The sequence below is a fragment of the Balaenoptera borealis genome (assembly GCF_965194805.1).
Source record: "Balaenoptera borealis genome assembly, chromosome: 2".
In the NCBI taxonomy this organism is placed as follows: Eukaryota; Metazoa; Chordata; class Mammalia; order Artiodactyla; family Balaenopteridae; genus Balaenoptera; species Balaenoptera borealis.
The window spans coordinates 167,098,676-167,123,299 of NC_138867.1; the positions used below are offsets into that span (position 1 = coordinate 167,098,676).

General features: G+C 37.7%; 1 protein-coding gene and 1 pseudogene across 4 annotated transcripts in view; both read left to right on the forward strand.

Annotated features, from left to right (window-relative positions):
* Positions 1 to 24,624, forward strand: part of RNF130 (ring finger protein 130) — a 100,364-nt gene that overhangs the window by 49,706 nt on the left and 26,034 nt on the right. The gene's annotated exons all lie outside the window — the stretch shown is intronic.
* Positions 21,737 to 23,344, forward strand: LOC309623013 (rab-like protein 2B pseudogene; annotated as a pseudogene). The gene has a single exon. The product of its transcript is annotated as a rab-like protein 2B pseudogene (transcript).

Here is a 24,624-nt window from a genome sequence, read left to right on the forward strand (position 1 = left end):
ATTTGAGCTTGTCTGATGTCTGATCTTCCTTCATGATTAGATCCAGGTTATATGCATTTTTGTCAGGAATACCAGTCCTTTACATTTGTTAGTTTTTTATTTTGAGATAGGTGTAATTTCACATACGTTTATGAGAGATAATACAGAGAGATCCCAAATACCCTTCACCCGTTTTCTCCCAGCGGTAAAATCTTGCATAACTATAGTAAATATCACAACCAGGATATCAGCATTGATACAATCCACTGATCTTATTCAGATTTCTCCAGTTAAACTTGTGCTGGTGTGTGTATAGTTCTGTGCAGTTTCAGGTGACCACCTCCACAGTCAAGATACAGACCCATTATCATGAGGATCACTTGTGCAAATTCTCTTATAGCCACAGCCACCTCTCTCCTACACCCCTGCCTAACGCCTGACTACACTAGTCTGTTCCCCACTCTGTAGTTTTGTCACTTCAAGAATGCTATATAAATGGGAATCACATATTATTTAACTTCTAGAGTTTGGATTTCTTCATCTAACGTAATTCCCTTGAGATCCTTCCAAATTGTTACATGTATCAATAGTTTATTCCTTTTTATTGCTGAGTAGTATTCTATGGCTTGGATGTACTATAACTTGGTTAACCAAGTTGTTTCCAGTTTTGGCTATTATAAATAAAGTGACTATGAACATTCATGTGCAGGTTTTTGTGTGAACATGAGTTTTCATTTCCTTGGCATAAATGTTCAAGAGTGCAATTTTTGAGTTATTATGATAAGCACATATTGAATTTTATAAGAGACTGCCATACTCTTTTCCCAAGCAGCTGTACTATTTTACATTCCCAGTAGAAATATATCCCTGATACAGTTCCTCTGCATCCTTGACAGCATTTGGTGTTGTCACTATTTTTCATTTTAGCCATTCTGATAGGTGTATAGTAATATCTCTTTTGTGATTTTAATTTGCATTTCTCCAATGACTACTGATGTTGAACATCTTTCATGTGCTAAATGCCACCTGTATATCCTCTTCAGTGAAATGTTTATTCATGTCTTTTACCCATTTTCTACTGGGTTTGTTTTTTACTGTTGAGTTTTGAGAGTTCTTCATACGTTCTAAATACAAGTCTTTTGTCAGAACTGTGGTTTGCAAATATTTTCTCCCAGTTTCTCCCAGGGTCTTTTGAAGAGCAAAATCTTTAATTTCGATGAAGCTTAATTTATCAATTTTTCCTTTTATAAATTGTGCTTTTGCTGGCAAGTCTTAAAAAAAACTCTTTGACTAGCCCTAGATACCAAAGATTTTCTAATTTTTTTCAAAAAGTTTTACATTTAAGTCCATGATCCATTTTGAATTAATTTTTGTGTAAAGTGTGAGGTTTAGGTTGAGGTTCCTTTTTTTGCTTATGTCTGTCCAGTATTGCACCTTTGTCAAAACCACAAAGCTTGATTCCTTGCCCAATCTTTTCCTCCTTCTTTTTTTTTTTTGCACACAGCAGGGCCAAGTCTTTTTTTTTTTTTTTTTTTTTTTTAATTTATTTATTTATGGCTGTGTTGGGTCTTCGTTTCTGTGCGAGGGCTTTCTCTAGTTGTGGCAAGCGGGGGCCACTCTTCATCTTCATCGCGGTGCACGGGCCTCTCACTATTGCGGCCTCTCTTGTTGCGGAGCACAGGCTCCAGACGCGCAGGCTCAGTAATTGTGGCTCACGGGCCTAGTTGCTCCGCGGCATGTGGGATCTTCCTAGACCGGGGCTCGAACCCGTGTCCCCTGCATTGGCAGGCGGATTCTCGACCACTGCGCCACCAGGGAAGCCCCTCCTCCTTCTAATTCTTGTTTCCCAGCAACAAGTCGCCTCTTTGAACTCTTATCTGTTCCTTCTGTTATTAACTTCATATAACTAAGTAGCATGCTATACTCCTTTTTTAAATAAGTTAAAGGTGTTTTTATAAATATATTGCCATCATGAAAGACAAAGTAAAATGATCAAGAGTAGCTCTAAAAGGGTGTTCTTGACAAGAAAACCCTAAAATATTCGTTTGAATGTAGCGCATCTCAAGGACTTTTGAAAAAAGCAAATGTTTTGTCCCAGGAGCCTGCTCTTTGACGGTACTGCTTTAATTAGCACCCACCATGGGGCCTGTGTGTGATGAAGGACTCAGCATAGTCACCATCTGGCGCAGGCCACAAACGGGAACTGGTTTTGCGGCTGACTGCACGCAGACTTCCTAAGCATTCTTCTCCAGACGCTGCTGTAGCAGAGTGGTATTCTGACCTTTGTTCCTCCTTCCGTTTTTCCTAAGGTTGAGAAGCACTTGATGAAATTTTTATGTGGCTTAAAAAGCTTAGCTTATTAAAGTTTAATATGAAGGTGGCAGCAACTCAACTGGTTGAAACCTTTGGCTATTTTAAAAGAGAAACCAGAACTATTAGTGAAGAAAAATAAGTGAGTTTAAGGAGAGACTCATTTTCTCCCACAAACTGTCATCGTGAAGCAGTTCTTTCTACAGAATATGCTACCAAAGAGAGCCCTGTGTTGTGAATAACTTTCTAAGCACAGCGTAATGTACACAACTGACACCATTTTACACTGGAAATAAGAATCTAATGCTTTGGCTTTTTAGTGTACTGCCAGGTATCTGTGGTTGCTCTTCTTGAAAACTTGTTAGAATACATCTGAATACAAATAGGTCAGATGATGGCTGATGGTAAACTTAAATGTCACCTTCTAATAAGACAATGATAGTTATTCCACACAAGAGGATAGATGTTTGGTGTGTGTTATTGAAAGCGTACTTAAGGTTTTTCTGAGAAATGTAAACTTGTTCACAATTACATAGTTAATAATGTACCCTTAATCCCAAAGTGGTCAAGTTTGACAAACCAGAACAATAAACCTTTTATTTTACTGTTGAGGAATAAGGCAGGTATAAAAAAATTCCATAACCTAGGACTACTGAGTTTAGAAGGTCTTCTTATGAAAATCCTCTGTGAAAACGCATATGGTTTTAAGGTATTTAAAACTCGTTATAGCTTCTTGCCAAAATGTATATGCAGTATTCTTAGACTTTATACATATCTCAAGGTTACTGAAATGAAATATGCTTTTGCTGCCCATTTTTATCTCGGAAGATAGCTAACTGGAGGATGCACTTGCATGTGCAAGTATGGAAGAAGACTGAATGTTCTTCAGAGGAAGGCTAGTACTTTGCATGTATAATCTTCAAAAATGGTGGGTTCAAAAGTCTTTTCCTTCCAGATTGGAAGGGGAGAAGTTATTGTGCATACTGTCAAGGTTTTTCCCCTAGGAAAAGATTATTTAGTCAAAAAGGGACAGATTTCTTCATAGTTGGATGGTAGATTGAATTTTATTATGTTTTTTAGGGATTAACAATTCCAGAGCTAGAAAAGGAAACTAGATCTTTGAACTGAGAATGTATTATTTTACCACTTTTTAAGTATATTGCAAGTGTTTTATCTTCTTTTTCATGTCTTGCTATTACAATCAATTTACATAAATAAATACCACTTTCTATATTCAGAGACTATATGCCTTCTAAACATTATATCAAAGCTTAAGACTTTTTCTAGTACAAAATATTTTCTTGAGATCAGAGTGTTTCTAAGATATTCAATTCTACATCCTTGGGGTTTAGCACAGGGCCTGGCATGTCACAGTATCTCAGTAAATGCTTAAATGAATTAAAGAATGAGATTACATTCTATTGGGAAGGTAGACAGGTGTAATCAAAATACCGTGTAGTATAAGAGTTATTCTTTTGGAGCAGAGTGATATTACTAGAGTGTTATCCAGAGGAGGTAGTGACATTTGAGCTGAATTTTAAAGGATGAATAAGACTTCATCAGACAGGAACTGGGTGGAAATTCAGGCAAAGGGATCATTTTCCACAGAGCTGTGGGGAGATAAAAGGAGAGACAGAAGAGTTGAATGGCATCAGAAATAGTAGGGAGGAGACCTGAGACTGAACTGATACTGGATGAGCATATTGACACTAGAAGATGAAGGGCTTGACTCTCATGCTGAAAAATTTAGACTTTACTCTCTAAGCAGTAAGGAGTCATCAAAGGTTTTTTAGCAGTGGAGTGATAAAAGATTTTTTTCTATTAGGAGAGGCTTGGGGGAAAGAGTTCTTAAAGAGGAAAATATTGAAGAGCAAAGGAAAATAATATTAATAAAACAAGGTTATGTAGAGAGCTGGGGGAGGGATTGGGGCACAGACAAATGGTTACCTTGGAAAACTGTTGGGGATAACTTCGTTTCAGACAAAAGAGAAAAAGGTAGTAGTGATGAGAGAGTGAATGAAAGGAGGTGCTGACTACAAGACAGTTATTTCAGTCAGGGAAAAATTATATTTACAGCACCTGAATTTCACCAGTGTCTAAAAGAAGAAAGCCCTATTGTCTGCTGATATAGACCTAATTCTGTGTCTATGGGAGAGTTCTGATGACGAACAGAAACCAGAGATGAGTCTCATTAAAGTGACCTGCCATCAATATATTGTGAACCATCTGGCTTTGAACAGATCATTCCTGTTAAATTAAGCAGTGTGAGTTGTTTTAAATTGTTTTCTACCAATTTAAAACTTTTGGACACTCTGCATCCAAATATAGAATAGTGTTCACATTGGTATTCTTGATGTCCTTAACCAAGTGAAATAAATTAATCTAGCCCCTGATGGTCAATATCCCTTCATATTTTATAATATGGGAAGTCTTTTAGGCATTTACAATGGAAAAAGAACTGGACTAGAAAGTCAGGAGACCAAAGTTTCTGGTCCCAGCACTTTTACTAACTTTAGATAGATCACCTTAGTTCTCTCTGGATTTGGGTTTTCTCCTTTGTATAATAAAATGATGCATCCCTGTGGTTTTGTCCCATTCTATAATGTTCTGTGTGTGGTGAGGTGGAAACTTGAGTAGCTTTGTTAACTAAAGTCAGAAGTACGGAGAATATGAGTGGGTAGAGGGTTATGAGAAATGCTTTGGAAGCTAGGGTTGGTAGTTTATACTTAGTATAGTGATCTCAGATTTTAGTATGCAAAAGAATCATGTGGGGGCACTTTTTCCCCCTCCTTCCCCTCCTCTTTTTCTTCTCCTCCTCCTCCTCCTCCTCCTTTACTTTCAAAAACTGCAGATTCCCAAGACACCTGCCCCCTCCAGTCTTTTCAGGAAGTCTGGATAGAGCATACTTACCAGCTCTCAATCTGAGCAAATTACTTAATCTCTCTGTGCCTCAATCGCCTCTTCTGTAAAATGGGAATAATGTAATTCTTTCTCACAAAATGATTGTGAAGATGTCATGAGTCAGTGCATGTGAAGGACTTACCACAGTACCTAGCACATGGTATGTACTGAATAAATCTTAGTTACTGTAAATATCATCATTATTTCATATTATTATTAAGTACCTGGCATGGTAGTCAGGTGACGGTAAGGGATCTTAAAAAAAAAATGATCTTCACAAAAGAAATTTGTGCTTCATCTTAGATATTTGAGAGTCAGCATGGCGCAAATAGTATTAAAACCAAGAGGTGGGGGAAAAATGGCTTTTAGACAGATTCAAGTAAGAGAACAAAATCATAGCTGAGGTATACCTGTCACAGAGTGATGGGAAATGTTGAGGGAAGTATTTAAAACTCAAGGGATGGTCCAAAACAAGGTAGCAACACAGAAGCCAAGTTCCAAGAAAAATATTACAATGAAGATATTTGACATTATTATCAAACACAAGGAAAAGATGTTTTTTACTTTTGCTGCAGGTTTTGAACGTTCAGAAGTGGAAGTGATATATCTAAATATTTATGGGAGATCTCTAATTAGGTGCCGTACATACATTCAGATCAACTTGCTGAAGCTGAACTCCTCCCATCAGTGCCTGCTCTCCTCTCTCTGCCAGTCTCTCGTCTACCGTGATGCCTCTCCCACATAGCCAGTCACTAACTAGAAAGCTGGGATGGCCATTCTTGACTTCCCTCTCTTCTCATTCCCCCGCATCAGTCAGTCATTAGGTTCTGTCAGTCTTACCTCCTAAATCTTTCTTACTTTGTCCTCTCCTCTTGCCCCACTACTACTTGCCTAATTCAAGCCCTACTTATCTCTCTAAAGTACTAGACTCTACCTGGTCTCTCTGTCTCCAGTCTTTTCTGTGTCACATACATTCTTCTCTGGAAGTCAGATCTGAATTCTCCAAAATTCAGATCTCATCATGGAACTCTTTTGTTTAAAATTCTTCAGTAGAATTCTGATCTGAGCAGGATGGAAGCAGTGGGTATTTTGTTTAATCTTCCCAAATCCCTTTTAAAAATACAAAGAACAACTAGGATAGCAAAAGGAAAAACCCACAGACAGCATCTTCAATGATGCCAAGGAGCAGGGTACCTCCAAGAACTTCTGGAAAAGGAGTGGTCATGCCAGACAACTAGCAGCAGCAAGACCTGCACTGTAGCTCCAAGAAAAGGAGCCAAAAGAAGAAAAGGGTGGTCCTAAGAACCAGAAATCAGAAGGAAAGGGCTTCACTCAGAGGGGAAACCTCAGCAAATAAATCTGAGAACAACTGGTAAAATAGATATAGCACCACAGACTCTAATTTGTAAACAATTGAAAAAAATACCTTGGAAACCCATTAAGGAACTTTAGGGAACACAGGGTGGTGGGGCAGCCACAGCCCTTGAGGCAGTCAGTAACACACATGAGCATACACACTCAGCCTGGATGGATGGATGGATGGATGGATGGATGGATGGATGGATGGATGGAGAGATGGATGGATCAATCTAGGTATAAACTTTAAAACTGTATAAAATCTATATGAGAAAAACTACAAAACACTACTGAAAGACGTATATACTTAAATATATATACCATGTATATATGGTATATACTTAAACAAATGGAAAAGACACCTTCTTCCTATTGAATATAATCATTCAATACAATGAATGTATCAGTTCTTCCTAAATTCATTCATAAGTTTAACTTAAGCCCAATAAAATTATTTTCAGATATTTTTCTGGGGTTAGATAAGGTAATTATAAAATTTATTTAGAAGAATAAGTAATTAAGAAAAAAATCCTGAAAAAGAGAAGCAGTGAACAGGTGGCTAGCCACACCAACTTTTATAATACCTAATAAAGCCTCTTATTTAAAAGAGTGTTAAGAGTTAATCCATGAATAAATAGAGCAAAATGCAAAATCCAAAAATAGACACAACTGAGTGTTGACATTTAATACAAAGCATCATCTCAAATCAGTGGAGAAATATGAACTTTTTAATAAATGGTTGTGGGACAATTGGAAAAAGACAAAATTAGATCCATTCCTCAGTTGTACACCAGGATAAATTTCAAATGAAGCAGAGCTCTAATTATAAACAATAAAACTACACATATTAGAAAAATGAAGGCTAAATTTTCCTTTTCAATGGAGAATTTGGAAAACTTTGAATTACGGCTCAAAATCCAGTAGAGTAATAAAGATGATTGATAAATTTGACTATTTTTTAAAGGAAAAATCCAAAAAATGAGTGACAAACTAAAAAAAGATATTTGCAATTTACATTACAGACAAAGGGTTAATGACACTGATATATAAAGAAGACCTCCCCCCCAAAAAAAGACAGAAAACCTGGTGGAAAAAAATGGGCAAAAAAATAAATAGTTCACCAGAAAGAAATGCAAATAGTTCTTAAAATGTTAAAAGACGTTCAACCACATTCATAAGTTAAATCTGACTTAAAACCAAACTAAGATTTCTTATTAATCAGTGCAGGGGAAAAAATATTCTAAGGTTTGACAACATACTTTCTTGACGAGGTTGTAGGGAAAACAAGCATACTCATACACTGATGATGAGAATGCAAAATGGTACAATTCCTGTGGTGGGGAAGTGGGAATTTGTAATATCTTGCCAAATGCATATGCACTTATACTTTGTCTTAGTAACCTCACTAGTAGGAAATTAGCCTGATAATGAACTTGCAAAAGTAAAAAATGACATATTTGCTATACAATTCATTGTGATATTATTTATAATAACAAAAGACTTGAAACATTCAAATGTCCATCAGTAGGAGTTTTCTTGAATAAACTAGTACTCTACACATGAAATACTCTAAATGCAATGGAGTAGTGTATAGCTGTAAAAGAGAATGGTTTCTAAAGCTCTCTGGATGCTGCTATGGGGTGACCTCTTAGTGCAGAACAGTTTTAGCATACCAATTTATTGTAAGAAGGGGGGGGGGGAACCATGAAAACGTTGATATACATATAGATAGACATATATACATATATGCACACGTACATATATGTGCGTTTATTTTCAAAAGGAAACAATGTAAGGATAAAGCAAAAATTAACATAAAAAGTTATTATTTGGGGGGAAGGGAACAGGGTGGAGGAGATAGAGATTGATGAGACTTCCCCATACTGGTTTTATAGTTTTGACTTTGGAACCATCTAAATGTTTTAGATATTATTTTTAAAAAAGAAAAGAAATCATCAAAATTGAAAATAAATGGAACCTAAATATATTTCAAGATGATGATATAAGCACATAGAGAAAGGAATTGTTTTAGGGGACTTTTCTTTGACAGTACATTTCTATTGCGATACATTCTAAGGATAAAAAAAAAGTCTAAGCTGGAGTTTTCAGCAGCAAGGAGGCTCTTGAGAACAAGCTCTTGTAAATGTGAAACTCTGGGCCATTGATCGACAATGTTTTCAAACAATAATGATGAGGACAGGACTCATCAAGCATACCGAGTATATGGAATTTTTAAAAAGCAGCCCACAGGATAGAACCAAGATGGCGGAGTAGAAGGACGTGCTCTCACTCCCTCTTACGAGAACACCAGAATCACAACTAACTGCTGAACAGTCATCGACCAGAAGACACTGGAACTCACCAAAAAAGATAGCCCACATCTAAAGACAAAGGAGAAGCCACAATGAGATTGTAGGAGGAGCGCAATCACAATAAAATGAAATCCCATAACTGCTTAGTGGGTGACTCACAAACTGGAGAACACTTATACCATAGAAGTCCACCCAATGGAGTGAAGGTTCTGAGCCCCATGTCAGGCTTCCCAACCTGGGGGTCCAGCAGCAGGAGGAGGAATTCCTAGAGAATCAGGCTTTGAAGGCTAGCAGGATTTGATTGCAGGACTCTGACAGGACTGGGGGAAACAGACACTCCACTCTTGGAGGGCACACACAAAGTAGTGTGCTCATTGGGACTCAGGGGAAGGAGCAGTGACCCCAGGGGAGACTGAACCAGACCTACCTGCTAGTGTTGGAGGGTCTCCTGCGGGGGGGCGGGGGGTGGCTGTGGCTCACCGTGAGGACAAGGACACTGGCAGCAGAAGTTCTGGGAAATACCCCTTGGCGTGAGCCCTCCCAGAGTCTGCCATTAACCCCACCAAAGAGCTGGGTAGGCTCCAGTGTTCGGTCGCCTCAGGCCAAACAACCAACAGGGAGGGAACCCAGCCCCACCCATCAGCAGACAAGCAGATTAAAGTTTTACTGAGCTCTGCCCACCAGAGCAACACCCAGCTCTACCCACCACCAGTCCCTCCCATCAGGAAGCTTGCTCAAGCCTCTTAGATAGCATCATCCACCAGAAGGCAGACAGCACAAGCAAGAAGAACTACAGTCCTGCAGCCAGTGGAACAAAAACCACATTCACAGAAAGATAGACAAGATGAAAAGGCAGAGGGCTATGTACCAGATGAAGGAACAAGATAAAACCCCAGAAATACAACTAAATGAAGTGGAGATAGGCAACCTTCCAGAAAAAGAATTCAGAATAATGATAGTGAAGATGATCCAGGACCTAGGAAAAAGAATGGAGGCGAAGATCAAGAAGATGCAAGAAATGTTTAACAAAAACCTAGAAGAATTAAAAAACAAACAAACAGAGATGACCAATACAATAACTGAAATGAAAACTACACTAGAAGGAATCAATAGCAGAATAACTGAGGCAGAAGAATGGATAAGTGACCTGGAAGACAGAATGGTGGAATTCACTGCTGCAGAACAGAATAAAGAAAAAAGAATGAAGAGAAATGAAGACAGCCTAAAAGACCTCTGGGACAACATTAAACACAACAACATTTGCATTATAGGGGTCCCAGAAGGAGAAGAGAGAGAGAAACGACCCGAGAAAATATTGGAAGAGATTATAGTCGAAAACTTCCCTAACATGGGAAAGGAAATAGCCACCCAAGTCCAGGAAGCGCAGAGAGTCCCATACAGGATAAACCCAAGGAGAAACACGCTGAGACACATAGTAATCAAATTGGCAAAAATTAAAGACAAAAATTATTGAAAGCAGCAAGGGAAAAATGACAAATAACATACAAGGGAACTCCCATAAGGTTAACAGCTGATTTCTCGGCAGAAACTCTACAAGCCAGAAGGCAGTGGCATGGCATATTTAAAGCGATAAAAGGGAAGAACCTACAACCAAGATTACTCTATCCGGCAAGGATCTCATTCAGATTCGATGGAGAAATCAAAAGCTTTACAGGCAAACAAAAGCTAAGAGAATTCAGCACCACCAAACCAGCTCTACAACAAATGCTAAAGGAACTTCTCTAAGTGGGAAACACAAGAGAAGAAAGGACCTACAAAAACAAACCCAAAACAATTAAGAAAATGGTCATAGAAACATACATATCGATAATTACCTTAAACGTGAATGGATTAAATGCTCCAACCAAAAAACACAGGCTTGCTGAATGGATACAAAAACAAGACCCACATATATGCTGTCTACAAGAGACCCACTTCAGACCTAGGGACACATAGAGACTGAAAGTGAGGGGATGGAAATAGGTATTCCATGCAAATGGAAATCAAAAGAAGGCTGGAGTAGCAATACTCATATCAGATAAAATAGACTTTAAAATAAAGAATGCTACAAGAGACAAGGAAGGGACACTACATAATGATCAAGGGATCAATCCAAGAAGAAGATATAACAATTATAAATATATATGCACCCAACATAGGAGCACCTCAATACATAACGCAACTGCTAACAGCTATAAAAGAGGAAATCGACAGTAACACGATAATAGTGGGGGACTTTAACACCTCACTTACACCAATGGACAGATCATCCAAAGTGAAAATAAATAAGGAAACAGAAGCTTTAAATTGACACAATAGACCAGATAGATTTAATTGATATTTACAGGACATTCCATCCAAAAACAGCAGATTACACTTTCTTCTCAAGTGTGCATGGAACATTCTCCAGGATAGATCACATCTTGGGTCACAAATCAACCCTCAGTAAATTTAAGAAAATTGAAATCATATCAAGCATCTTTTCTGACCACAATGCTATGAGATTAGAAATGAATTACAGGGGAAGAAAACGTAAAAACACAAACACATGGAAGCTAAACAATACGTTACTAAATAACCAAGAGATCACTGAAGAAATCAAAGAGGAAATCAAAAACTACATAGAGACAGATGACAATGAAAACATGACGATCCAAAACCTATGGGATGCAACAAAAGCAGTTCTAAGAGGGAAATTTATAGCTATACAAGCCTACCTCAAGAAACAAGAAAAATCTCAAGTAAACAATCTAACGTTACACCTAAAGGCACTAGAGAAAGAAGAGCAAACAAAACCCAAAGTTAGCAGAAGGAAGGAAATCATCAAGATCAGAGAAGAAATAAATGAAATAGAAACAAAACAATAGCAAAGATCATTAATACTAAAAGCTGGTTCTTTGAGAAGATAAATGAAATTGATAAAGCATTAGCCAGACTCATCAAGAAAAAAGAGGGAGAGGACTCAAATCAATAAAATTAGAAATGAAAAAGGAGAAGTTACAACAGACACCACAAAAATACAAAGCATCCTAAGAGACTACTACAAGCAACTTTATACCAATAAAATGGACAACCTGGAAGAAATGGACACATTCTTAGAAAGGTATAACCTTCCAGGACTGAACCAGGAAGAAATAGAAAATATGAAGAAACCAATCACAAGTAATGAAATTGAAACTGTGATTAAAAATCTTCCAACAAACAGAAGTCCAGGAGCAGATGGCTTCACAAGTGAATTCTATCAAACATTTAGAGAAGAGCTAACACCCGTCCATCTCAAACTCTTCCAAAAAATTGCAGAGGAAAGAACACTCCCAAACTCATTCTATAAGGCCACCATCACCCCGATACCAAAACCAGACAAAGATACTACAAAAAAAGAAAATTACAGACCACTATCACTGATGAATATAGATGCAAAACTCCTCAACAAAATACTAGCAAACAGAATCCAACAACACATTAGAAGGATCATACACCATGATCAAGTGGGATTTATCCCAGGGATGCAAGTATTCTTCAATATACACAAATCAATCAATGTGTTACACCATAATAACAAATTGAAGAAGAAAAACAGTATGATCATCTCAATAGATGCAGAAAAAGCTTTTGACAAAATTCAACACCCATTTATTATAAAAGCTCTCCAGAAGGTGGGCATAGAGGAAAACTACCTCAACATAATAAAGGCCATATACGACAAACCCACAGCAAACATCATTCTCAATGGTGAAAAGCTGAAAGCATTTCCTCTAAGATCAGGAACAAGACAAGGATGTCCACTCTCACCACTATTATTCAACATAGTTATGGAAGTCCTTGCCACAGCAATCAGAGAAGAAAAAGAAATAAAAGGAATACAGATTGGAAAAGAAGAAGCAAAACTGTCACTGTTTGCGGATGACATGATACTATACATAGAGAATCCTAAAGATGCCACCAGAAAACTACTAGAGCTAATCAATGAATTTGGTAAGGTAGCAGGATACAAAATTAATGCACAGAAATCTCTTGCATTCCTATACAGTAATGATGAAAAATCTGAAAGAGAAATTAAGGAAACACTCCCATTTACCATTGCAGCAAAAAGAATAAAATACCTAGGAATCAACCTACCTAGGGAGACAAAAGACCTGTATGCAGAAAAGTATAAGACACTGATGAAAGAAATTAAAGATGATACCAGTAGATGGAGAGATATACCATGTTCTTGGATTGGAAGAATCAATATTGTGAAAATGACTATACTACTCAAAGCAATCTACAGATTCAGTGCAATCCCTATCAAATTACCAATGGCATTTTTTACTGAACTAGAACAAAAAAATCTTAAAATTTGTATGGAGACACAAAAGACCCCGAATAGCCAAAGCAGTCTTGAGGGAAAAAAACGGAGCTAGAGGAATCAGGCTCCCTGACTTCAGACTGTACTACAAAGCTACAGTAATCAAGACAATATGGTACTGGCACAAAAACAGAAACATAGATCAATGCAACAAGATAGAAAGCCCAGAGATAAACCCACGCACTTATGGTCAACTAATCTATGACAAAGGAGGCAAAGATATACAGTGGAGAAAAGACAGTCTCTTCAATAAGTGGTGCTGGGAAAACTGGGCAGCTACATGTAAAAGAATGAAATTAGAACACTCCCTAACACCATACACAAAAATAAACTCAAAATGGATTAAAGACCTAAATGTAAGACCGGACACTATAAAACTCTTAGAGAAAACACAGGAAGGACACTCTTTGACATAAATCACAGCAAGATCTTTTTTGATCCACCTCCTACAGTAATGGAAATAAAAACAAAAATAAACTAATGGGACCTAATGAAAACTTGAAAGCTTTTGCACGGCAAAGGAAACCGTAAACAAGACAAAAAGACAACCCTCAGAATGGGAGAAAATATTTGCAAACGAATCAACGGACAAAGGATTAATCTCCAAAATATATAAACAGCTCATGCAGCTCAATATTAAAGAAACAAACAACCCAATCCAAAAATGGGCAGAAGACCTAAAGAGCCATTTCTCCAAAGAAGACATACAGATGGCCAAGAAGCACATGAAAAGCTGCTCAACATCACTAATTATTAGAGAAATGCAAATCAAAACTACATTGAGGTATCACCTCACACCTGTTAGAATGGGCATCATCAGAAAATCTACAAACAACTAATGCTGGAGAGGGTGTGGAGAGAAGGGAACCCTCTTGCACTGTTGGTGGGAATGTAAATTGATACAGCCACTACGGAGAACAGTATGGAGGTTCCTTAAAAAACTAAAAATAGAATTACCATATGACCCAGCAATCCCACTACTGGGCATATACCCAGAGAAAACCATAATTCAAAAAGACACATGCACCCCAATGTTCACTGCAGCACTATTTACAATAGCCAGGTCATGGAAGCAACCTAAATGCCCATTGACAGACGAATGGATAAAGAAGATGTGGTACATATATACAGTGGAATATTAGCCATGAAAAGGAACAAAATTGGGTCATTTGTTGAGATGTGGATGGATCTAGAGACTCATGCAGAGTGAAGTAAGTCAGAAAGAAAAATAAATATCGTATATTAACATATATGTGGAACCTAGAAAAATGGTACAGATGAACCAGTTTGCAGGGCAGAAATTGAGACACAGATGTAGAGGACAAACGTATGGACACCAAGGGGGGAAAGAGGCAGGGGGTTGGGGGTGGAGGTGTGATGAATTGGGCGATTGGGATTGACATGTATACACTGATGTGTATAAAATTGATGACTAATAAGAACCTGCTGTATAAAAAAAAAATTTTTTTTAAGAATTAAGAGAGATTAAAAAAAAAATACAAAGAAGCTTTAGGAAAAGGTTTACCAATTTGGTTGGTCCACATTTTCCTTTTTATGTTTGCAAAAGACTGATGCATGATAAAAACATATGATCAATTAAGTCTAAATTTCTTTCTCTGTGTAAAATACAAATTATAAAGAATAAGAAAGTATATAATCAAATATTAATTAGCAGTATCTTTATCTTTCTAAAATATATAAAAATAATAATATGTCTTAAAACAATGGTACGTTTCCTTGGATTAAAAAAAGTTTGGTATTTTGGCCATTAAAAAATAAATCAACCCACAGTATAAGACCGAATCATCTCTTGTGTGAGGATCTATGTTAAAGATCAGATGACTAAGATGAAAAGTTCCAAGAAGAAGTTTATTATCCTTTAATCCTGAATTTAATTTCCCAAATTAAATTCATTTTATGTTGCAGTTCTGAGGTATCAAAAGCTTTTCTTTTCTTGATATTATATATTATCATAATAACTCAGTATACCATAGGAATTGGAATAAAACGCCAGCTTTCGTTTCTTAGGAATATACTGATAGTCTCTGAAATTCATTTCTTTGTCTCTAAGCTTATTTTATTTTAAAGAGTATATATTTTATCATTAAAAAGAATATTGACAACTGACCTTTTTTGAAAAATAGTTATTTTGTATAATTTTTCTTTTGAAAACAGAACCATCACTAAATAGTGATGTACAGAGTATGTGAGCTAAATGGGAGTGCAACACCAATTAAGATTTCATTTTTGAGAGCCAGAATGTTAAACTGGCCTTTTTATTTTATATTTTTATTTTTGGTGAAGAAATGGTTTAAATGGAGTTTAAAAATTAAATTCATATCTTGTGTCAGTGATACAAAAATCTTAATGGATATCTATTGAATTTTCTTAAATGCAATTTTACTGTTCCTTACTTGGGTATTTCTTTTGGTTAACTTATTGTTTCTGATTACATTTTTTACTTCCACATAACTTTTTCTTTATATTCCTGGTAAAAGGACAATAAAATTCAAATAAGATATCAGGTGAGACTATATTAAAAAAATTACTCTATTGGCAAAAAAAAAAAGAGTCTAAGCTGCATTTAATAGTCTTATTGTTGGTAGTATTGATTGTTATTTTGAAACTATTATATGTAGATTGTAGGATAAAGCAAATAACTTATGTTGATGATATTAGAAGCCAAGAATCAGAGTAAGAGAATAAATATTTAAAATACAGAAATTATATAATAATCCTTTAATCTTATTATTGAATTGAAAATGTCAGTATAGACTCCTGGTTTATTTTCCTTTTACTAAAAAATACAGAGCTCCTCTGTCCATGGCAATGACAACCCAGTAACAATGAATACCTCTCTTTAATAGAAGAATTCCAACTAATAAATGCAGAAGGGAACTTCCCTGGTGGCACAGTGGTTAAAGATCCGCCTGCCAGTGCAGGGGACACATGTTCAATCCCTGGCCCATGAAGATCCCATGTGGCGCGGAGCAGCTAAGCCTGTGCACCACAACTACTGAGCCTGTGCTCTAGAGCCCGCGAGCCACAACTACTGAGCCCACGTACCACAACTACCAAAGCCTGCGCATGCTAGAGCCCACAAGCCGCAACTACTGAGCCCGCATGCTTCAATTACTGAAGCCCGCGTTCCTGGAGCCCGTGCTCTGCCACAAGAGAAGCCACTGCAGTGAGAAGCCCACGCACCGCAACAAAGAGTAGCCCCCGCTCGCCACAACTAGAGAAAGCCTGCACGCAGCAACGAAGACCCAGTGCAGCCAAATGCAGAAGGAATGACAGAATTAGAAAATTATTTTACATTCTTAATAAAATAATGAATCTCCACTCCCACCCCATTCCACCCTCAGACTGCTCTAGGGTTATTTTCAAATACCATTTCCCACTCAAAAAAAAAAAAACCAGGCATCCTTGGAGAAAAGGCTTTTTTTAGGTTTAGGGCAGCAAATGTATAAGATGAATATTGTACTAGATAGCAAGGAAGCTATTGAAGACTACTATGGTGGTATCAAAAGGACCTGGGTGCCATCTTAAAGGAGCTCCCTATATCAGTCAAAAATGAGACTGAGCATTCAGGGAATAAATATTGCAATTGATTGAAACTGCAGGTTGTTAGAGAACCAATTTGTTATTCTGAAAATCAGTTTTTAAAAACTGACTCATCTGTTTTTTCTGTACAAATTGTATTGCATAGTAACCAGCTAGTTGATGAGGGAAACTTCTTTATAGAAGAATTCCAACTAACAAATGAATCATAGAATTAGAAAATCACCATTTCATTACCCTCAATGAAATGATGGATTTATAGTGCTCATTTGTGGATGCTAAAATCAGGTGAAAGACCAATGGGAGCTTCATAATGGATGGATCAATCACTTAGGACTGTCAGAACCCATTTTCTCTTCCTTCCACTACCTCAGCACAGCTGCTGATTGTGTATCTGTAGAATAATGCTGTAGTTGGTGGTTTGAACCCACCTACTTGTAGTCTGGGGTTTGCGAGATACCCTTTCACCTGGTTTTGTTGAAGATGTTTGTGGGCTCTTACTTTTACTCTTAAAGTTTCTCTTTGCATTTTTATGAGGAAATTTGGTAAGATTTTAAAAGGTACACTGACACCACCACCTTGTCCCAGTTGAAGGCCATTCCATCAGGCTTTTCTTCCTGTCCTTCCACTGAACGGTTATTGTCGAGGCCACCATGACCTCTACTTGCCATCTCCAGTAGTCACTTCTTAGTTCTCGTGATACTTCCTCAAACTTCATACACCCAAAACTGAACTTTTGATTTCTCCTTCCAAATCTGCTCTTCCTGAATCTTCCTTATGTCATTAAATGGTGATTGTATTCTCTAAGCTGCTCAGCATCATCTTTGACCCCTTTCTTTCTCCCATATTCCACACTTAATCTATCAGTTCTCTCAGATCTACCTTCAGAATATATCCTGTATACTAACACTGAACAAAAAGGAAATTAAGGAAACAATTGCATTTACAATAGCATCAAAAAGAGTAAAATATTTAAGAATAAACTTAACCAAGGAGGTAAAAGACTTATACACTGAAAACTACAAAATGTTGCTGAAAGAAATTAAAGATGCAAATAAATGGACAGTCATACTATGTTCATGGATTAGAAGACTTAATATCGTTAAGATGACAGTAGTACCCAGATTCAGTGCAATCCCTATCAAAATCCCAATTACTTTTTTGCAAAGATAGAAAAATCTATCCTAAAATTCATATGGAATCTCAAGGGGTCCAAATAGTCAAAACAACCTTGAAAAACAAGAACAAAGTTGGAAGTCTCAAACTTCTGGATTTAAGAACTTAGTACAAAGCTACAGTAATCAAAACAGTGTGGTGCTGGCATACAGACAGACCAATGGAATAGAATTGAGAGCCCAGAAATAAACCCTCACATATATGTTCAAATGATTTTTGATAAGGTGCCAAGATCATTCAGTGAGGAACAGACAGTCTTTTCAACAGATGATGCTGGGAAAACTGGATATCCACATGCAAAAAAATGAAGTTGGACCATTACCTTACACTATGTAGAAAAATTAACTCGAAATGGGTCAGAGACCTTAGCATAAGAGCTAAAACTATAAAACAGTATAAGGGAAATGCTTCATAACATTGGATTTAGCAGTGACTTCTTAGATATGACACTAAACATACAAGTAATAAAAATTATAAGTTGGACTGTATCAAAATTTTAAATGTCTGTGCATCAAAGGACACAGTAAATTAGAATGAAGAGGCAACCCACAGAATAGGAGAAAATATTGGCAAATCGTATATCTGGCAAGGGTTAATATCCAGAATATATAAAGAACTCCCACAATTCAACAAAACAAACAAACCTGATTTTTTAAATGGGCAAAGGACTTAAAAAGACATTTCTCAAAAAGAGATATATACAGGGACTTCCCTGGTGGTCCAGTGGTTAAGAATCACCTTCCAATGCAGGGGATGTGCGTTCGATCCCTGGTCGGGGAACTAAGATCCCACATGCCGTGGGGCACCTAAACCCACACACCACAACTAGAGAGAAGTCTGCGTGCCTCAACAAAAGATCCCACATGCCGCATCGAGGATCCCACGTGCCACAACTAAGGCCCAAAGCAACCAAAAAAGAGAGCGATATACAAATGGCCAATAACCACATGAAAAGATGTTCAGCATACTAATCATTAGGGAAATGCAAATCAAAACCACAATGAAATATCACTTCACAATCATTAGAGCTAATGTTTTAAAACAAAATATTTCTTGGATGAGGAGAAATTAGAACCCTTAGGCACTGCAAAATGGTGAGGCCACTGTAGAAGACAGTATAGCAGTTCTTCAAAATATTAAACATAGAAATACCATATGACCTGGCAATTTCACTTCTGGGTATATACCAAAAGAATTGAAAGCAGGATCTCAATGAGATTATTTTATACCCATGTTCCAATAGCAGCATTATTCACAATAGCCAAAAGTGGAAGCAACTTGGGTGTACATCAGTAGATGAATGTATAAAGGAAATGTAGTGTATACATACAATATTACTCAGCCTTAAATATTATTAAGCCTTATTATTATTCAGCCTTAAAAAGGAAGAAAATTCTGACACATGCTACATTGTGGAGGAACCTTGAGGACACTATGGCAAGTGAAACAAACCAGTCATAAAAAGACAAATACTGTATGATTCCTCTTACATGAGGTACCTAGGGTAATCAAATTCAAAGACAAAGTAAAATGGTGGTTGCCAGAGACTCAGGGGCTGGGGGTGGAAGGGGGGAATGTTTAATGGATATAGAGTTTCAGTTTTGCAAGATGAAAGAGTTTGGGAGATTTGATGCATAAAAATGTGAATGTATATAACACTACTGAAGTGTACGCTTAGAGATGGGTAAGATAGTAAATTTTGTTACATGTTTTTACCACAATTAAAAAAGTTTTTAATTTGTAAGATATTTGTCTGTATAAAGAAATATCAGGGCTTCCCTGGTGGCGCAGTGGTTGAGAATCTGCCTGCCAATGCAGGGGACACGGGTTCGAGCCCTGGTCTGGGAAGATCCCACATGCCACGGAGCAGCTAGGCCCGTGAGCCACAATTACTGAGCCTGCGCGTCTGGAGCCTGTGCTCCGCAGCAAGAGAGGCCGCGATAATGAGAGGCCCCTGCACCGTGGTGAAGAGTGGCCCCCACTTGCCACAACTAGAGAAAGCCCTCACAGAAAGAAAGACCCAACACAGCAATAAATAAATAAATAAATAAATAAATAAATAAATAAATAAATAAATAAATAAATAAATAAATATTTTAAAAACTGCTTTAAGAAATATGATAATATATAGTGGAGTTATATAAGTAAAATGGGTGACAACAATAGCACAAAGGCTGAGAGGGATAAAATGAAAGAATACTGTCGTAAGGCTCTTACACTATATGTAAAGTAGTATAATCACCTGAAATTAGACTGTGATAAGTTAAAGATGCATACTTAAACCCTAAAGTAACACTACAAAGAGTTATAGCTAAATCCAACGAAGGAGACAAATGAAATTGTAAAAACACAAAACAAAACAAAACAAAAAACTCAATCCTAAACAACACAGAAAACAGGAAAAGGGAATAAAGAACAGATGGGACAAATAGAAAACAAATACCAAAATGATATACATAAACATAATCATATCAATAGCCACATTAAAGTATACCCTCTAAACACCCAGTTAAAAGCAGAGGTTAACAGATTGGATTAAAAAAGGAAGACCCAACCATATGCTGCTTGTAAGAAACCTTTAAATATAAAAATACAAATAGGTTAAAAGGGTGAAGAAGGCTACACAAAACCAACACAAATCAAAATAAAGTTGAAGAGGCTAATTAATATCAGGAGATTTCAGAGCAAACCTATTGCCAGGGATACATTTTAACATTTATGCAGGTAATAACAAAGCTAAAAAAAATATGAAGTGAAAACTGATAGACCTGCAGTGAGAAATAGACCAACCTGCAATTATAGTCAGAGATTTCATTACCCCTCTCTCAATAATTGAAAGAATAAGGAGACAGAAAATCATTGAGTATGTAAAAGACTTGAACAGCATAGTCAACTAACTTTACCTGATTGATGTTTACAGAACACTCCCTCTAACAAAAGCAGAACATACATTCTTTGGAAATGCTCTCTGGGCCATAAAAACAAGTCTCAAATTTTAAGAGGATTCAAGTTACACAAAATATGTTCTCTGACCTCCTGGAGTTAAATTAGAAATCAGTAACAGAAAAATCTCTGGAAAACCCCCAAATATGTGGAAACTAACTTCTAAATAACCCATGAGATAAAGAAGAAATCAAAAGGGAAATTAGAAGATCATTGGAACTGAATGAAAATGAAAACACAATATATCAAAATTTTGAAGGTGCTACTAAAGCAATTTCTATATTAGAGAAGAATGTCTGGAATTAATACTCTCATCTTACCCCTTAAGAAATTGGAGAAAGAAGAGCAAATTAAACCAAAAGTAGACAGAAGAAAGGTAATAAGAAAGATCAGAGCAGCAGTTGTTGAACTAGAAAACAGAAAAACAGTAGAGAAAATTACTCAAAGAATTAGTTCCTTGAGAAAATCAATAAAATTGATAAGCCTCTGGCCAAACTGATCAGGAGAAAAAGAGAAGGCACAAATTAGCAATATCAAAAATGAGAGGGCTTCCCTGGTGGCGCAGTGGTTGAGAATCTGCCTGCTAATGCAGGGGACACAGGTTCGAGCCCTGGTCTGGGAAGATCCCACGTGCCACGGAGCAACTAGGCCCGTGAGCCACAACTACTGAGCCTGCACGTCTGGAGCCTGTGCTCCGCAACAAGAGAGGCCACGATAGTGAGAGGCCCGCGCACCGCGATGAAGAGTGGCCCCCGCTTGCCGCAACTAGAGAAAGCCCTAGCACAGAAATGAAAACCCAACATAGCAATCAATCAATCAATAATAAAATAAACCTTTAAAAAAAAAATGAGAGTGATGGCATCGCTACAGATTATAGAGATAGTAAGGAAATCTTATGAACAAGTTTAAGCCAATAAATTTGACAACTTCTATGAAATGGATGAATTCCATTAGTGTGGTCATTCTATACTAATGACCAAAGCTCATTCCAGATGAACAGATAAATTAAATAGCCCTATATCTATTAAGGAAATTGCATTTAAAACTATCCGAAAAAAGAAAACTCCAGGTACAGATGGTTTCTGGTGAGTTCTACAAAAACTTAAGGAAGAAATAATAACAATTCTATGCCAATTCCAGAAAACTGAAAAGATAGGAATACTTCCCATTTCATTCTATGAAGCCAGCATCATCCTGATACCAAAACCAGACAAAAACATTACAAAACAGAAAACTACAGACCAGAATCCCTCTTGAACATAGATTTTAAAATTCTAAACAAATTTTACCAAATCATATCTAACAATATATAAAAATAATTCATCATGACCAGGTGGCATTTATCCCAAGAATGCAGGTTGATTTAACATTCAAAAAATTAATCAATATAATTTTCTATATTAACAGACCAAAAAAAGGAAAACCACATAATCTCAATAGACGCAGGAAAAAAACATTTACCAAAATCCAGCATATATTCCTGATTAAAAACTTTTAGCAAGGTGTCTGGGATGATGTAGGGTCCAGGGATGGCAGTGTGCAGGGCCTGGGGGTCAGCTGGCCAAGGGTTGGCCAACCTGCAGTATCCCTGGTCTCTCCAGCCCTCACCCAAGACTATCCAAGAGGACAAAGCCTCCCCGATGGCAGGCTCAGCATGTGGGAACCACCTCTCTGAGGCCTTCCTTGGGCCCTGAGCCAGACAGAGGGCCTGGTTCCTGGAATAACAGGCTGACAGTGACAAGAGTCCCTTCCCCTGGGCTGGGCCCCTCTATAGCCAGGAGCCAATGGCCCGGGACAGAGCCAAACCCTGTGAGCTGAACCAAGAGAAATACGATGCTGATGACAACATGAAGATCATCTGCCAGTGGGACAGCACCATGGGCAAGTCCAAATTTATGGAGAGATTTTTCATAGATGGATTTCAGCCACAGCAGCTGTCCACATACACCCTGACCCTGTATAAGCACATGGCCATGGTGGGCAGTATCTTACTGGTCTCATCCTTGTGGACTTTTTGGACACAGCAAGCCAGGAGCAGTTCCAGAGCACACATGCCTCCTACTGCAAGGCCCACGCCTACATCGTGGTGTTTGATGTCAGAGGAAAGTCACCTACAAGAACCTGAGCACCTTGGGAAATGGGGCTTTGGGAGTTCAGGCCAGAGATCCTGTGCATCTGGTGGCCAAAAAAAATGATGCAGACATAAAGGTGACCCCCAAAATCTTCAGTTTTGCCCAGAAGTTCTCCCTGCTCCCATACTTTGTCTCAACTGCTGATGGTACCAATGGTGAAAAGCTTTCCAATGATGCAGTTCAGTTGGCTGTGTCTTAGAACACCCTGTACACTTCATGGATGAGGTTTTGCAGGAGCTTGAGGACTTTGACTTGGATAGAAGGAGCAGAAGGAGGAGGATATGCCCAACTAAGAAGCAATGGGGCAGAATTGTGAGCCCATCTCAAAACTGAGAAGCTCTTCCAAGCCATCTCCCACTCTACCTCCTGAAAACCCACCAATCCAATTTGCCTCCCCTACTTCATGGCCCATGATAGCTGACCCTCTCACAGTTGTTGTCCCCTCCCCTGTACTCAGGGACAGGGATGGGGATAGCACCAGCTAGTTCCCTCAACAGGTGTAAGAGGTCCACATTAGACCGTAAAGCAGAATTAGAGATCAGTATTATAACCTTCCTTCCATGGCCAGACATTAAAGAGAATCAGGGAACATGCTTTGTGTGTCTCTTAGAAATTTAGGTGAGTTTTTTTTTTTCTCCCAGAACTGACCTCAGGGTCCGTTCATTGCATCTCCACCAAGGGAATGATTTCTAATCCTTGACTACCCCCATTTCCATCCCCGTGGAATTTGGGAAGCCTCCATCCTTTTTACACATGACCTACCATCCTTTTTCCTCTTTAGTCTCCCAACAAACTTTTTAAAAAATGGTTTTGAGTAGACAGCTGTTCACTCCACAGATTTTTGAGCACCTATGGTATTTCACGAGCTCTTGTAGGTACAGCCAAGACCACAGGCACAGATTTGCCATTAAAATCAAGTGAAAGCAGGTGTCAGATCTGGCCGTACACAAACTTTGTTGGTAAACGTCAAAGGTCAGTAGGCCATTGGGTCCAAACCCATTTGGATTACAAGAACTTGACTTCTTAAAGAGGTACCTTTAAAACCCCTCTTTCATCATATGAGGCTTTCCCTCATTTTTTGAAGACTAGTATGGACATTGTGTCTCCTTGGGTGACAGAGGCTGCAAAAGAACCATCCTGCTGCCTTTTCCGCTTCTTTCTAGTACTTGTGGTTCACTAATGTGTTTTTATGATCATCTTGTGCATTATTTCCATTGTTTTTATTTTTTTTCTGTTTTTTTTTTTTAACAGTAAGGGTTGAATTACATTTTAGAAATCTCTTAACAAAGTAGGCATAAAATGTAACTTCCTTAAACTGAAGAGGGGCATCTATGAAAAACTGACAGCTACCATCATACTTAAAGGGGAAAGACTAAATGGTTTTTCTTAAGATTAGGAGCAAGAGATTGATGTGTGCTCTTATGACTTTTGTTTCCACATTATACTGGAGGTTCTAGCCAGCACAATAAGGAAAAAGAAAAATAAAAGGTACCCATATTAGAGATGAAGAAGTAAAATTGTCATTTGCAGATGACATTATTGTCTATGAAGAAAATGTGATGGCGTTTATAAAAAAGCTACTAGAAGTAACATGGGTTTAACAAGG